This window comes from Hipposideros armiger, unplaced genomic scaffold, assembly GCF_001890085.2.
Source record: "Hipposideros armiger isolate ML-2016 unplaced genomic scaffold, ASM189008v1 scaffold_621, whole genome shotgun sequence".
Taxonomy (NCBI): domain Eukaryota; kingdom Metazoa; phylum Chordata; class Mammalia; order Chiroptera; family Hipposideridae; genus Hipposideros; species Hipposideros armiger.
Window position 1 is genome coordinate 133,360 of NW_017731971.1, and position 16,470 is coordinate 149,829.

The 16,470-nt window shown below is 41.1% G+C and overlaps 1 protein-coding gene across 5 annotated transcripts in view; it reads right to left on the reverse strand.

The window, feature by feature from the left end:
- The window catches only part of OTUD7B (OTU deubiquitinase 7B), an 86,447-nt gene that overhangs the window by 36,985 nt on the left and 32,992 nt on the right, over positions 1-16,470 (reverse strand). For 3 of the 5 annotated variants that reach the window (XM_019625325.1, XM_019625323.1, XM_019625326.1), the window contains exon 2: positions 6,980-7,149. The exons of 1 other annotated variant lie outside the window; for it this stretch is intronic. The gene's annotated coding sequence lies outside the window, so the exon portion shown is untranslated. Of the gene's footprint in view, positions 1-6,979; positions 7,150-8,023; positions 8,348-16,470 lie in introns of those variants that run through there. One more of the 5 variants, XM_019625324.1, reaches the window with a different exon arrangement.

Consider the following 16,470-nt stretch of genomic DNA (forward strand, 5'->3'; position numbering starts at 1 on the left):
TATTGTAGCAAATGGTACCATCATCCCCCCCCCCCCAGTCACCCAAGGCACCAGCCTGGGAGTCACCGTGGACTTCTCGCTTGCCTTATCCTCACTCACAAATAGGCCCTTAGTAAGTTTTACTAATTTTATCTTTAAAATGTCTCAAATCAATCCAACACCTTCTACAGGCTACATCTCTTCTATTCTCGCCTAGGTTTTCATAACCTGGACCCCAAGAAATAGACTCCTAATTTCTCTCCCTTCCTCTCTCCAGCCATTGTTCAGTGGTTGCTTGCGGAGGCTGATCAATCTAAAAATGCAAATGTGACAGTATTATATCCCACTGCTCCAAATTCTTCAATGGATCCTCAATGACGAAAGCTTAAGATTCAAATTCCTACACATGATGAATGAGGCCCTTCACGATCCAGCTCTACCTAACTCCCTGGCCTTATCTACTTCCCATCATTCCCCTTCTTGTGCTGGGAGTTCCCCAAGTTCAACTGTGCTTCAAATTTCAGACCCTCTGCACATGCCGTCCCCACTGCCTGGAAGGACTCCCGGTCTAGCACGTGAATTCTTATCTCTTCTTTAAGACTAACCTGAGTCCTGCACCTCACTTGCAAAACCTTCTCTGGCCTCCCAGGTGAAACTGTTCACTTCCTTCTCAGTGCTGCCTCTTGTAATCTACCTCTGTCATAGCACTTATCGCAGCACACTGAATTTGTGTCTATTTACATGTTTTTCCCCAAGAAATCACGAGCAATCTGAGGGCAGGAATCTTGTCTTGTTCATCCTGTGTCCATAGCATCCAAGCATCTAGCAGGTGCTCAATTTTTATTCAGATGAACTGAACTGTATTTGTACACACACACACACACACACACACACACACACACACACAATATTGTTGATAATTAGATAATCAGTGTTGTAAACAGGTGAGTCTAGAACAGTGGCTCATCTCAAAGACATTTGCTAAGATTGTCATATGAAGACCATTGGCAACAGAATTCTCTTCCTAAACATTGTTTATCTCAGGCTAATATTAAAATCACACTGCATGCTGAGTGCGCAACTGCTTAGTAACAGAGAAAAACGACCCCAAATGAAATACCGGTTGTAGATAACAGAGCTATGTTAAAATGCCCGAGACACTGCTGACCCTACATTCTCGCGTCTACAATATCCCCAAAGCATCCACCTTCTCCCACTAGACCCACTCCCCTGGTTCCACTGATGCATTCCAGCTGTGTCTGAGTCCTCTCCAACTCCTCCCCAAACCCACTGGAAAACCACAACGTTCAAGACTGGGAAGAATTTTCAAAGGTCAGAGACTCCTCCATGTGTATGATGTCAGTCCCGAGGAATCCAGACAGGGAGAAAGAGGAGGGACAAAAACTCTCAGAAACTTCACACAATTCTTGATGAGGTGGGAGGGAGATGAAGGACAGTCTTGGCAGATTGTTTTTAGTTAATATGGGTCCTTCCAAGTGAAAGAAACAAGATACAACCTTCTTAGAAAAAAGAAAATATGACCCAATTCCACACTAAAGAGACCTATGTATCACTAAATGTTAGAATCCAGAGAAAAGAAGATGGGTCTAAAACGGAGAAAAGAAGTAATGTGTTAAAGCTTTAGACATTAATTCATTTAAACTTTCAAACAACTCTAAGAGGTTGGTTTGTATTGATAACCTCACATTACAGATGAAGACGCTAAAGTAAAGCTCACACAGGTTAGGTAATCTACCCAAGGTCACACAGGTAAAAGTGGAAGGACCAGGATTTTTGTAAACCCAGCTCGCACTATGTACCACACTTAGTCCGGGGGCGCAAGGGACAACAGGACTAAGAAGACATGGCAGCCCGCCCATGTGGAAGGAAGTCCACCCTCACTGCTTCAACTCCTTTCAGCTCCACGTTGAGACAGAGAGCTGGCTCTGGGTTTAGACAGATCTAGGTTCAAATCCCCAATCGACTACTAATGTCTGTGCAATCGTGGTAAGTAATACAGCCATTTTGTGCCTCTGCTTCTTTAGCTGTAATAAAAACGGGGGAAATATCTGCTTTAGACCTCTTGTTAGAAGTACATGACAAGATATGGAAAGCCTCCGGGGCAGTGCCTAGCTCACAGTAAGTCCTCAAAAACTGTCAGCTGCCTTCTGTCTACCCAACTCCCTCCTACACACTCTGCCTCACTCCACTGGTGCCCAACAGTCCCTCCATCTTTCCTTCAAAAGCTCCCTCTACTCACAAACAAACCCTCCAGTCCTACAACCACATCCAAGGCAGTCTTAACGTTCACACAGCACCCAGTCTATCATTCCCATTCCCGTGTCTTTCAATTCTTTGAACCTTCAAGAAAGTGTTGTAAAGGGGCTTCCTTAGTTGTATCTTCTACCAGGTGGTCCCTCAAAAATAACAGCAGGGGAAAAATGTCTGTCGTCTCCTAGATGTACAGACATAGCCAAATAGCGTATTCCTTCCCAAATCTCCAGGAATAGCCGTTTTACACATATTTACTGAAATTCTAACATCTTAATCTACCAGTCTTACTTCCCCACCTTTATTCCTTACTACTCTGCCCATTCCAAACTCAAAGACTTTATAATATTCTCTTAATCTCATACATGTTGCCTATTTTTTAGATTGTTGGAAAGAAATGTCCTACTCACCACGCACAATTCTGGGTTGTTTTCTACCTCCATTACAGTATAGACTCAAGGAATATCTTTCTCCCCTAAATCAAACTTAAGAGAAAAAAAAACCTCAACCCGATCCTATAATTTACCGGTCGCAAAACGATTGATTAGTTTTCCATGTGCTTTGTGGATACACACTAGAGTAAGAACTCAAGAGTTGGCCCCATGGCTTCGTTACTACCACCGGTACGTGTATGTGTCAGAACAAGAATCAGCTATTTTTTTTCAAGTTTCTAGTTTTTTATCAGGCCTAAAAATAGCAAAATGAATCTCTAGGAGATAAATCCCATTAACAGCCAAATGCGAATCTAAAGATCAGGGAGAAGATCCCAGAGAACGCCCTATGAACTGGAATTTGTCTTTTCAGTGATACCAATAAAAGGCTCCTTGGATTACAGTTCTTTGGGAAATTTAATAATTTGGAAGGTCTTACAGTGGAAGTGACCTTTGGAAAAATAAGCACAAACGGTCATAGAGAAAGTCTATTATTATAATATTGGCACAACAACAGTAACTTGAATAGAAACAGAAATCACGTTAATGTTTATTTTTTTAGATCCAGACTAGTATGTCTATTTGCCACACACAATGAATTTTTTGTTTTTCCTTTCAGCTCGGGCCAAGGATAGTCCAAGGTTTGAAATAGTCTGTAAAAACAAAAGTTCTACTTGAGCCCTTAAAGATTCTGATTACTGAACTTTTGACGTGAGAGAAAATAAATACAACGAATCAACGGAGGCTAATCCAACAGCAAAACGCACTGTTTTTCTAGAATCAACCCTCAAACATTCAGTAGCTAACAACCTTCTTTCCTTTTTTTGACACCTGTTTGTCATTTCATTGTCAAGTTACAGAACTTCCTTTCAAAGGTTGAAATAGCAGAAGGAAAAAATTCCAATTACTGTACTATCTGCAATTACTTATCCACAGGAAATCAATTCACTCTGTAAATTTCTTCTAGTAAATTATCTTCCTTCAGCATATAACTACTAATTAAAAAAAAAAACTCTTGCATTTAGAAAATTACATAATTCAGTTCAAAAAGATACTTGTTACTACTATCATTATTATTTTATTTAATTCTCCATCTGCAAGTTCCATCTTTCCTTGCCATGCCTGAGCTGCCCTTGAACTCCTAACAGGCCCGTAGGTAAAACATTCACTGGCACGTGCTGTTGCCAGTAAGTGCCTTGTAATAGTAGTTGGCCTTCCTGACGCTCATCTATTATCTCTCCAATTTGGCTATTGCTTATTCATTCAAAATCTACCAAGGTGGGTCCATCGTGTACCAGGCGCTGCCCTAGAGCCTGCGGATACAAATGAAGAAAAGAAGCCACAATCCTACCTTCAAGGCACTCCAGTCTGGAGAGAGAAATCTCACCATGTTATTAGTGCCCAAAGAAGCAGGAATAGGTGTAAGGCGCAACCAGTTTAGCTGGATGGGTTAGGGAAGTTTCTCAAACTGAGTTTTAGAATATGTAAGAGCTCACCAGGACAGACAGCAAGATGCATTCTAGACGGAATTAAGATCCTTGAGTTTGGCACCTTTCTTTCACACTTTTAAAATTTTAAACATGCCTAACAAATTTCTTGGCACATAGCAGATGTCTAACAAATATTTGTGGCTCTGAATTATTCATGCTAGTCCATATGTGTGGATAATTGAGAGCTAATCTATACCTAAAATAGACTTGTGAATTATTTACTGGTTTCAAATGTCATCATTCACCCATAGATACGTATACTTAAGGTCTATGTGAAAAAATATATTTGTACAGCTGTCTGTTGACTAAGAATATAGCTTCTCTTTTGCTTTTTGTGTTTAAAGCACTTTTGCAAATATGACCTCATTTAATAAAAATTAAAAACAAATTAAATACTCTTCGAGATTTTTTTTAATCCCCCCTTTTCTGATGGAAAACACGTACACACTGCGGAGCTTACAAGCTTAAATGATACCCAGAGAAGAGGAGCTTGGATCTAGGTGCTGAATCTGAATACAGGCTTCATTCAGTTCTCCAGGGATTTTGAGCAAAATCCAATCAGTCTAGCCATGCAAACTCCACAGGCTGAAGAACTGTATTTTTTTTTTTTTTAAGATTTTTATTGGGGAATTGGGGGGATGGGAACAGTGCTGGGGAATTGGGGGAAGGGGAACAGACAAGTTGCTGTCGTTTTTTTTTTGTTGTTGTTGTTCTTCAGACTAGTTGTGGAGGACGTTGCCTCACTGGCCCAAGTTGGCACCATCATTGCGCTCTTCCCGGGTGAGGCAGATCAGTTGCCAGCTTCTGGACGGCCGCTCACTGCAGCTGCTAGCCGCTCACGCTGGCTGCTGGCTACATACGGTAGCCCATGGCAACCCACTGCCACAGGGGCTGCAGTGTACGCCATTGCCGGCAACTCATGGGCAGCCCAGCTCCAGGTTGAGCTGTTGTTCAGCATCTTAGCTGTGGAGGGCAGTGTCACTGGCCCTCATATGTGGGATCCGAACCAGGGCCCTCTGGCGTCCCAAGCCAGTTCTTAACCATTGCGCCACTTGGCCGTGGCTGGCCCCTGAAGAACTCTTTATATTTTGCTTTTGAAAACACTATTCGAGTTCACCCACACTATGTACTAGCCATCCTCCCCACCCCCTATCAACCTCACTGACACACCACACATATATTTCTATTTCCAGGTTGGAGTTAAGAAGCTGCAGAAACTCTAACCTAGGGTATCCTGAGTATTATTTGGTTCTCTTTCATTTATTTGTAATGGGTGTGCCTTTCGTGGTAACAATGTTCCTTCTAAGAGCAACCAAGGCTCTTACATTTATGCACATAAAATTTGTTATGAGCATATAATACAAACTGACAATTCTAGTTTACCTGGGAATATAGACTACACACTTCTATCATTTATAGAATTCACACTTCACATTGGGGTCTTAGCTGGACTAGGCCTAGTGGTAAGGTACAAAAAGTCAGTCCCCTTTCCTTGTTTAGCACTTTAGAATTATGGACTTTAGAACTAGGGAAGGACATCAGAGATCATTTCATTCCACACCCTCAAGTTACACACAACAACACTGAGAGCCAGGTGGGGAAGATTAGATGACTCGCCCATGGCCACACAGCTAACTACTGATAAAACTAACACAGAACATAAGCCTGTTCTCCATGTGACCCACTTTGTGGATTTATCTATGACAGCTTCCTTTTCTCCTGCCACCCAGCTAAATCTCTTACTTCTACTGATGTGTTCCAAAGAAAAAGATGCACATTTAGGGAATTTAATCAGGTAAGCAAACCATATTAAGGTAGGGAAATCATCTCTAAAGAAAATCCTGAAGGCATGCTCAAATCAAATCATTATTTTTGTTTTGCTCACTGCCATTAAAGATATAAACTGGATTTGAAAATATTCTTCTAGCACTATCTCCCTAAGGTCTGAAGTTGCGTAGCAAGACGGTAGAGTAAAATTATGTGTGACACAAGGATGGATTTTTCTTTTTCCTATCTATTCATAGTTTGAAGCTATAATATACTTGTCATACGCTATTAAGAAATCATAGCAATAACCAAATTTTGAACAGGATAAACATAAAATACAAGCCAAGAGAGAAATAAAGCACGGACTTTTAACAAATTACTTCTCCTTGTCCCAAAATGTAAAATGCCTGAAAGTATCAAAGCAGTCACTCTCGTCACACTCACATTTTTTCATCATTGGCGGGGAAGCTACATTTCTTCTTCCTCTTAGGAAGGGCCCCCATCAGCACAGCAGCACCCAAGTCCCTGTAATTCTTCCCTGATAAAAACCTTACCTTCCTGACTCAAGTATTCAATAAGCACTTACTAAGGACCCACTCTGTGCCAGGATGTCTGCAAAGTGAAGGGGACACATCAACCAATACGTCATTCTCCCTGCTTCTTAGAAGTTCATCTAATAGGCTTGTGGTTCCAAAGAAAACTCCAAGATCAGAAGCAGCGAACTTCCTTTATTCAACAACGATTTACTGAGTGCCAGGCACCAGAGAGAAAAAGTAAATAAAGAGGAAAATTTAAAAAGTAAGAGGGCCTTTCCAAATTTACTTAACAACTTGCTCTTTTGAATTACTGAAATCACACGTTCTTCTCCAAGAATGTCAATCGTCAGAAGTTGACTGTGAAGGCTTTGATGACGACACCTAACCGAACACGCACTGTTCCCTTTATCTTCCTACTTTGGGAAGCCAGGCAGATACTGCCCTGGACCACCCATTTTTGGTATCTAATATAAGATCCATATTATAGGAATGTGAGTGATCTTACCAACAAACTGAGATGAGGTGTTTCCTGTGTAGACAGGGGCTGTGAGCCTCCAAGGTCAAAGGTTACACTTTCTTGCCACCACAGAGTGCATCAAAGTAGCATGGGCAACCCTTCACGATGACAGCACCAGGCCAAGTTTTCAGGGTGACAGGTCTCCCTTTTCCTTCTCCCTTCCACAAAAAGCACAAAAGGTATCAATTAGTATACAAGTCATCTGGAAAATATCCCATTTTCCTCGGAGTTTTTTTCCTTGAAATTAATCTAGGAAATCAACCCTTATGAGTCCTAATCCATTATTATTTTTAATACTATTATTGGTAGTGGTGGTGATAGCAACTTCTAGCTTGGCAGTTCACAAAATACTTTCAAATATGTTATTTCACTCACTGAAAAAAGATGGAGAGGAGATAATAGGAAACATTATAGGCAACTATCTCAAATATAAAAAAATCGAACCCAGTTTAATTGGAATTGAAAAGAGCATTTTCAGCCCTACCAAAGTGTCAAGAAATTATTTCTATCAAAAAAGCATAGGACTAACTCTAGCAATGCAAAATCACAAATTTCCCTCAAATTATCCCTAATTAACTCAATTTGTAAATGTTAATACCATAGTCTCAGCAAGAATCTCGTACTATAAATCTTTATTACCGCAACCCCTTTCCCAAATGCTTTATATGGCTCAATAAATATCCTAAATAAGAAATACTTAACAATGAGGAAGCTGCCCGAGAAAGACAAACTGACAACACTTAGCATTTGAGTACCTTTTTAAGAGCTAACCAACATTTATTGTGCACCCAAAAGGTACGAAGAACTAGGTTAGACACTGCCACACAAATCATCTCATCAGCCATGCCAAGATACTCCTGAATCCCCAAAACTAAACTGACTGGATCCCCAATATTAAACACTTCCAACACTGGCAACCTTGATCTCACTTAATCCCTAGAACTAAACTGGAACTCGATTTCTGCTGGAACTCAGCCTCTCCCTCTCACAGGCTGAAGCATTTTTTTATGCTGTCTACACGATAATACTCACACACAAAATCCTGGTGCCTGTTTTTAAGCTCTTAACTTCAGAATACACACCATTCATCTCAGATATGGCACATGGTGATAATGGCCATCAGCTAAAACAAGTACTCTCGGATCACACTAAAGAATAAACCCATTGGGTTGTTGCAAAAGTCATGATGTATTTTATCTGTTTTTCGTTGCAAAAATGCATCATGACTTTTCCGACAACCCAACAGAATGCTAATGAAACTGAATTTCAGCTGGGCACAGACACTGGATTTTAACAAGTCTTCCCAACCTCAAGACGCCTTTCCAGTTCTCTGACGACAGAAAGCTTTCGCTACTTGAATGAACTACAGAGGGCAAATTTGACCCAAGAGTCCCCACTCACATACTCATCAGAGAGAACTGGGGGGGAAAGAAAAATTATTCCAACTGGCACGACCACATTACAATGTTAACAACACATTACTCACCATTGTGCTACAAGAAAGAACTTGCAAGTGGGCAAGGAACATTTAGGAAGCCAAGAAAACAAACAAAACTCTCCCAGTCCTCAAAGCACAAACACATCCAAATGCCAAAGCAGGCCACACTGTCCAGTTTAGATCCGGGGGTGGGGGGAGCCATTCTAGGGCAGGTGTGCTTGCTAGCACCAAGACAGACTTCTTTCTTGGATTCATCAAGAATCTTTTCAACAAAGAAACACGGGGTGGGGATGGGGTCCCCACCAATTTTCATAACTTGATTTATTTACGTACTCACAGAGACCATGCAATATATGTAAATAGCAACACGATGTGATAATGGTTGCAGACATTCCCTTTGGAATCCATCATCTCTGTAGCTAAATCCTAGCTCTGTCACTTTCTTGCTGTGTGACCTTGGGCAAGTTATTTAACTTCTCTGTGCCTGAGCAGGGACCTCATCTGATACTCACTGTGGTATCCTCATCACCTTAAGCAGTGCCCAAATGCTCTGGGTGAATTAATCAATATTTCATTAACACAGTAATAAATACTTTAGATGAATTAATCTGTAAATAGGTATAAAAACATCTAATGGAATGGCTGTGAGTATTAAATGAGGTAATAGATAAAGCGCTTAGTAGAACTCAGGGTAGAATCTCACTATTAAATAGAAAAGGTTTCTTCCCTTTAACTCCCAGCCAGCTCAGAAGTTGTAACAGAAGAGTCGCGGCAGGATTAAGATGGGAGAAGAAGTGTAGAAACCAAGCACTGGAAGATGTTTACTGCTAGGGACCTAGTCATAAAATCCAGGAATACCTAATCTTGGTGGATGAAATTAAATTACGGTGCCAGACCCTTATAGTAGCTACAAAATAAATGCTAGTTGATCCAGAAAATGCTATTTTGAGTCTTCAGGTGTCTGCTACCACATAGATTAAAAGCCTGGCTGAAAAGAAAAAAAAAAGGGGTGAGAAATGAAAGTGGCATCTCAAATATACCTTACTACATATTTACAAACCAAACATAAAGGATTTTTTAGAAGGCTATTCAATTCCCTAAAAACTTCCCATTAGCAAAAACACTCTATTGATTCACAGTATTTACTGGCCTTTTTAGGTAATAAGATCTGTGTAAGTAAATTGTTCTTAACTGCTGACAGGGTAAATAAATTTGAAAGATCTGGGTCCAAAACGCTTCTCCCTTTACTCCAAAAAGACTAATGGGGCCTTGGCAGCTCGAGCATCGAAGGCTCATAACCAAAGCAGCCTGTGTACACGCAGAGGGAAGGGCAACTTCATCTTGAAAACGGGAGGCCGGACCGTACACGCAATCCCACATCGGAAGGAAACTTTTTCCTTGACTAGAAAGAACTGAATCTCAGAAGAAAGTAGCTCTAAGAAACCTGAGTCATTATGAGCCTGATAGGCAGAAGTATCCATGTTTAGTTGTCTAACTAGGAGGAAAACCTATGCAGAACTGAAACAGCCTGTGGTTAGACCTCATCATAATGTGGTCTTCGAGTTCCCACTTCACTTCCCAGGCATCTGCTGTCTTTTTAACCACCAGACCTCCTCGGCAGTACCAGAGGCGGGAGAGCACTGCACAGCAGTCAGACGAAGGGCTCGGCGCCCACTCGTGCTACTTCGGAGGCACATGAACAGAGAGCAGTCGCTTCAACTCTGCTTCAGCACTGAGACTCTTGGGCAGACTCTTTCTACACCCGAGGCCTCACTTTTCAGAAGGCAGGTAGCCAATAAAATGTTTGTTGTTGATGGTACACAGTACTCTGGACGAGTCATTTCAATTTTCTGGGCCTCATTTTCGTCACCTAGAAAATGATGACAATATGGAAATTTCCTTTTGGTTCTAAAATGATAGTATACATACTACTACATAGTCTGTATTTGTTTCTCACATTATATATATATATATATATATATATATATATATATATATATATATATATATATATATATATATATATATCCTGTTTAACCCAGAAGGAAAATTCCCAAGGGGCCAATCCTCCTGCTACTTGTTTACTGACTGGGTACCACTTCCGTGACATCTTCGAGCATCTTGCCCAAATTCCAGTACACGGCAGGTGTTCAGTAAAAGGGATTTATAGTCTCAAACATCAAGGGAAATTTACGTAGATGATTTTTTAAAACCTTAATTTCCATAGTGAACTAGCATATTACAAGAGAATCACAAAGATAATGTGAGACAGAAGGAATTTAATACTGGTAAAATAAGAGGTCACCTTGTACAAATCGCGAGGGATTATTTTACGCAACCAAAGAAGCTAGGATGCAGCAAATCTGAAGTCTAACTCTCAAATTCTATGTTTGGAACTCGGAGAAGTATGGGAAGTCTCTACCCCTGGTCAGTAAACAACGGGGACCAAGTATTCTTCATGTCAGGTAATCTTGTCCTTAGCACTGATGGAAAATTTCAGAAAATGTACAGTCTAACACTCGGACACGTGAGCTCCCAGTTCACAGAAGACCAAAAACAAATGCTCACAAAGGAACTCATACGAGCAGGTGCATTTTTAAAACAGATGAGAACTTGCTGTCGAAAGTAGTTTCGTTAACAGCATTTTATTTTCCCAATATCTTGTGTCCGTTCCTCAAACGGGATTACCCTCCTGTAAATATCAAAATTTACTAAACACTAAAGCCTCGAAGGAATTCTCTTCCTCTCATGTCAGTTATTAATGACTCAAAAGGCTCTAGTAGACCAACTCATTTTAAATAACACTGACTTTTCAAATAACTGTTTTAGAACACAAAACTGCTGCTTTCAAAGCTGAATTCTATATGATATTTTCCAAGTAGGTATGCAACCAGGATACAACTCTGCTATAGTTAAGGTACGAGGTTTGTAAAGAATTCTAAGCCAGGTTTTGAGGGATGAGAGGAAACAGAACCTCTTTAAATGTTTATACCGATCTGCTTTTTCCATTCCTGTTCTTCACTCCTATTCTAATACCTGCTAACTCCTGCTATCTTGTTTCTTTGCTCCTTTTCATGACTTCTGCGTCCCCTACCCCTTACTCTAAGAGCTCTTTGGGGAACCACAGGTAAGAGGCTGGTGCCAGGAGCTGGGGATCTTGCCCTGTTCCCCGTTGTCTCCAAATAAAGTCAAGGGCCACAGGCAATTTTCTCCTCCACGGCTCCCCCGCCTCCACCAGGTCTTTCTTTTCAAGGCCAGACAGCAGACATGGGGGGAGTCACTTACTCAAAGGAAATGGAAGTTCATTAAAGCCCACTCGATCAACTCTGTCACTATTGACAGCAGTTTTCATCTCAGGCTTGTCTCCCTGAGCCTGTTCTGGCCGATAACCCTCACACAGGTCCCCACAAATTTTCCAAATATACAAAATGTGGGCTAATAAATAAAAACAGTTTCTCAAAAATCTGAACTAAGGAGAGCTACAAAAGAAAACCAGTTACAAATTCAAGTTTGGAAATGCATTTTAGAATTACAAGTGGATTTGGGATTATCCACCTCAAAGGTCCATGGTAATGTGCTTCAAACCCCAAGTGGAAATCAAGACCTGACATATTAGGTTTAACCATATAATATTGCTGATGTTTGCTTTCATCTACAAAACTAATTTCATTTAGTTCAACTCAATATTTAATTTCTTCTTGGCGGGGGAGGGAAGAGCTTCTGTGAGGTCAAAATGATGTTGTTAGGGCTATACATTCTAAAATTAAAAGCTTCAAAAAATTCTGAGATACATTTGGTCTCATTAATAAAAAGGGAAGGTGTCATTAAAAATATATGTATGCAGTGTATATGTACATATGTGTCTATTAGGCCAAAGAACTCCCGGCTCTGTGAACAGATAGCTAGCCTGCTTTTTCTCAATGCCAGTATCCCATCTCCAAGGAAGGTATCAAGACCTTGATGACAACGGCAGAATTTGATAGCTAGTGAAATGAGCAGTCACAGGAGCACACTGACTCAAACACCATCAGGACCAACTCCCAGGAGTTTCCTCACTGGGATGATGTCACCGATCAATTCCCATTTCAATTCTCTGAAAATGTTTGCTTTCATCTCCTGCAGGCAATTCGTCCTGACTGCTCTCACCATTCCTGTGCATTTTTATATAATGTTCAGGCTGCGTGTTTCTCTGTAAACTTTCTTTTTCATGGGGCCACTGTCATGCTCATAATGAAGCTAATAGTTCACCAATGCAAAGGACTATCTTTGTTATTCATTAATGCTATGTGTAAGTTACTCTGGCAAGCCCCACAAGGGATACAAAAAGATAAAAGACTACCTATCTGCTTTCAAGGAGCTAACAGTGTAGAAGAGGAGGTTATATGTCAAGAGAACAAATATACTAAAATACAAGAATGTACAACTACCACCAGACAAGTGCCAATAAAGGAGGATTCAGAAATGGAAAAGATCAGATCCCATTGGGGGGGAAAAAAATCAAGCAAGTTTTCATGGAAAATATAGTTTAAACTATCAGGGCAAGTGGGGAGAGCAGTGGAAGAAACAGGTTTAAAGATGAGGTGATTAAATAAACTAGATCTAACATTTTATAGCTTAAAGTGAGCAAGGTGTCGGAAAACAAATATGACAAAATGTTACTATGCATTCATTTGGGTTGTGGGCTCAAAATTGTTAGGGTTTTCTCCCTGAACTTTTCTAAATATTTGAAATATCTCCTTATACAATTTTTTTGAATTAAGAAAGAACCAGGTGAGTGGAAGAATAGTGGAGTCATTAACATAAAAGTAATAGTCAGGAGCAGGATGGTTCCCCCAAATTTTAGGGGAACACTTGATTAGTTCAGTTTTAGACTGCAGAGGACTTTCATCTCCCTCACACAGGCATGCACAAAGGGCGGGGTGGGGTGAGGCTGACAAAAATGGATAAGAAGTAAGCTGTGACTGCCATCCTATGTAAGATATGAGAGGGGAGTGAGAACCACCTTCCCACATAACATAAATGCCCGTGCAACTCAGTCATCTACCTCCCCCCCAACAAAGCCAAGGAAACTTCCAGTTACACAGGAATTCAGATAAAGACTCACAGTGAGTAGCTATTCTGTGCCTATCTCCCCGCCCCTCCCCCAAACACTCACAAACAAAAACAAAATGTACCCGTGCCCACTTGAGAAAGAATTAAGAATTGGCAGCGCTGCTTAAGTGGACAGGTTCCAAACCAAGGCCCTTCCCTGGAGAAGAGGCTGACAGAGCCCAGAGAAAAGAGTAAAGAAATCACAACTCAGGTTCAAGGAAAACTTATCAATGGAAAGTATCCATCTTTCCACATCCCCTGTGTCCCAGGAGAATCTAAGGACCTCTAAGATGTCTTCTACCCTGTTCTTCTTTAGCATAAAGAGCTAAAACACAATTTCCCAGCACAAAAATCCAATGAAATAAAAAACACAGAGAAGATTTAGAATCCAAATATCATTATATTGGGTTGTTGGAAAAGTCATGACGTATTTTTTTCTACGTTTTTCCTTGCAAAAATGCATCATGACTTTTCTGACAACCCAGTATTCGGATATCTTGTTTTTTTAGATAAACTTTTTGTCAGTACCCAATGTATTTACAACTTGTTTCTTTTACCAAGGTTTCACTGGCACAACTTAAAACTAGTAAGTTTAAAATAAAACAATGTGAAGGGAACTTTGCAAGACAGAGGAATGCATCTGCACACTCGATAAAACAAATACCTTACCATGCTTCTACATCTGAATGATTAGGGCTGACTAACCTACCGCCTCTTCACTCCCCTCAGGGGCACCCTGCTGCCCCAGGTCACAGGTCCCTATTTCCGGAGGTACTCTGGGCGCAGAACTTCCTGTCAGACCTGGGGAAACACAGATTCACTTTGGACTGGAAGGACAGTGGGACAGAGTGACAGAGGTCCCTCTGTCTCCTAGCACAGTGCAGTGTGGCAGAACGTAAGAAACCCTGGCATGGGAATTAGAGAGGTGAACGAACATTTATTAATCACCTCCCACATTACAGGCAGTGACGATGGCATTCCAGACTACGTTATCACTAACCTACTTCTGTGATCCTGAGTAAATCTCAGGCATTCCATTTGAAAACGAACAAGGGAGACGAAGAAAGCCTCACAGCCCCTCTCCTGATTCCAGGATTCTACAAACATGATCACTCAACAACAAATGTGTTACTGTTAAGCATAATCCAGTTATTTAAAAAGCCTTCGTTTTGGTCCTTTCCAATTCACTCTAGACACCACCATCTTTCTAGAACATGAAATTTATCACCCAGTCTGGTTCATTATTTATTTCAGCATATTTATTTCAGATCAAAGTTGTCCATAAGCCTTACCTACTTCCCTGGCCTCATCCCTGCTGCCAACCCTGTTCTCCAGCCCTAAGAATTACCTAAAAGTTACCAGAAGGAGTCTGGCTGTTTCGTTCCTTTAGCTTTTGTTCACATTTTCTCAGCCTGGAGTGAACTTCTGTCATTTGTAAGGTATACCCTTAACTCATCGTGCAAGACTCAGCTCAAATGTCATCTCTTCTGAGGGGCACTTTCCAACCTCTGCACCCCCAAGGCAGAACCAACCTTTAGGCCCCCACTTTCTCTCCTACATGCTTCTCTCGTGGCACCTATCATGCTTCATGCCATCCAGATATTACACATGTGTCTCCTCCCACTGGACCCATAAGTTCTTGTAGGTAGAGATCTTTTCTGACTCATCTGCTTCCTCAGTGCCTCAGGCAGTGCTTACCAGATGACACACATTCAAGGGATATTTGATGGAGTAGGAAGTAGAGGGACAGAAAACGGGAAAGGAATAATTGTCAAGATGGCCTGAAGAGTGGAGAACAGTTAGTGTTTATCAGTGCCACCATCTTTGGCCTTCTGTTCTTTCCCTAAACTCTAGTCTTCAGAAAGCTTCTTCATTCTATTGGCTACAGTTTCATCTACGCTGAAGAACTGCAAAAACACCAGACATGGTAAGCCCCACCTCTGCGCCACCTTTAGGCTCATCTCTAACAACTGGAACAGCTTTCATGTGGACGCTTCATTGACACTTTAAATCCAACACATCTCAAATTGAACTCAACATATTCCCCTAAAAATAATGAAACCTTCCTAACTTCTTCATCTCAGTCAGTGTCTCAGTAACCCAGGCTTTAAATGTCAGTCATACTTGATCACTCCCTTTCATCTTCCACATCCAGTCCTCGCTGATTTCAACTTTTCCAATTTCCTTTGCACTCTTTCCTTATTCCACTCTCCACAACTCTAGCTCATCAACTCACACACCCCAGGTGCCAATCTCCTCTCGCTCCAACCCAACCAACCTTGTCTCCTACGATCATATTATCCTAATCAAGTTCTCAGTGGTTCACAATTTTCTATCATTTAAAATCTAAACACATAAGCCTCGCTTTTAAGACCCCTATAAACATAGCTCCAAACCCATCCAGCCACCTGTTTCACTACTATTCACTGCTGCTCAGTGTGGAGACCCAGGCCCAGATCCTAGGCTAGGCAAGCTCATTTCGGAAAGTACCCCCGCCCAGAGGAATTTAAAAACTCCTGCTTCAGCCAAACATAACAGAATATCCTGTCAAGAAAGTAGAAGAAGATAAGCTAGCCATGTTTTATAGCTCATTAGAAGAAAATAAACTAGCCATGTTTTATGGCTCGTTAGAAGAAGATAAGTTAACCATGTTTTATAGTTTGTTAAGATAAGGTAAGCTAACCTTTTTTTTCTTTTACTCACTAACCACTTTTTTCGCTTCTGTATCCAGCTTCAGCTATAAATTCCCCACCCTCCAAGACTTCGGGGCCGTTCTCCTCTTGCAGAGTGAGGCGGTTGCCAGGCTTGGCTAATAAAGCCTTTGGAACGAAAACTCTTTGTCTAAGGTCTTTGTTAACGAGCGGGGACCTAACATTTGGAGGCCCCAGCGAGATCTGGGCGGCTGATTCGCCTCCGCCCTTGGTGCTTGTCGACTCTTTATCAGGGGACG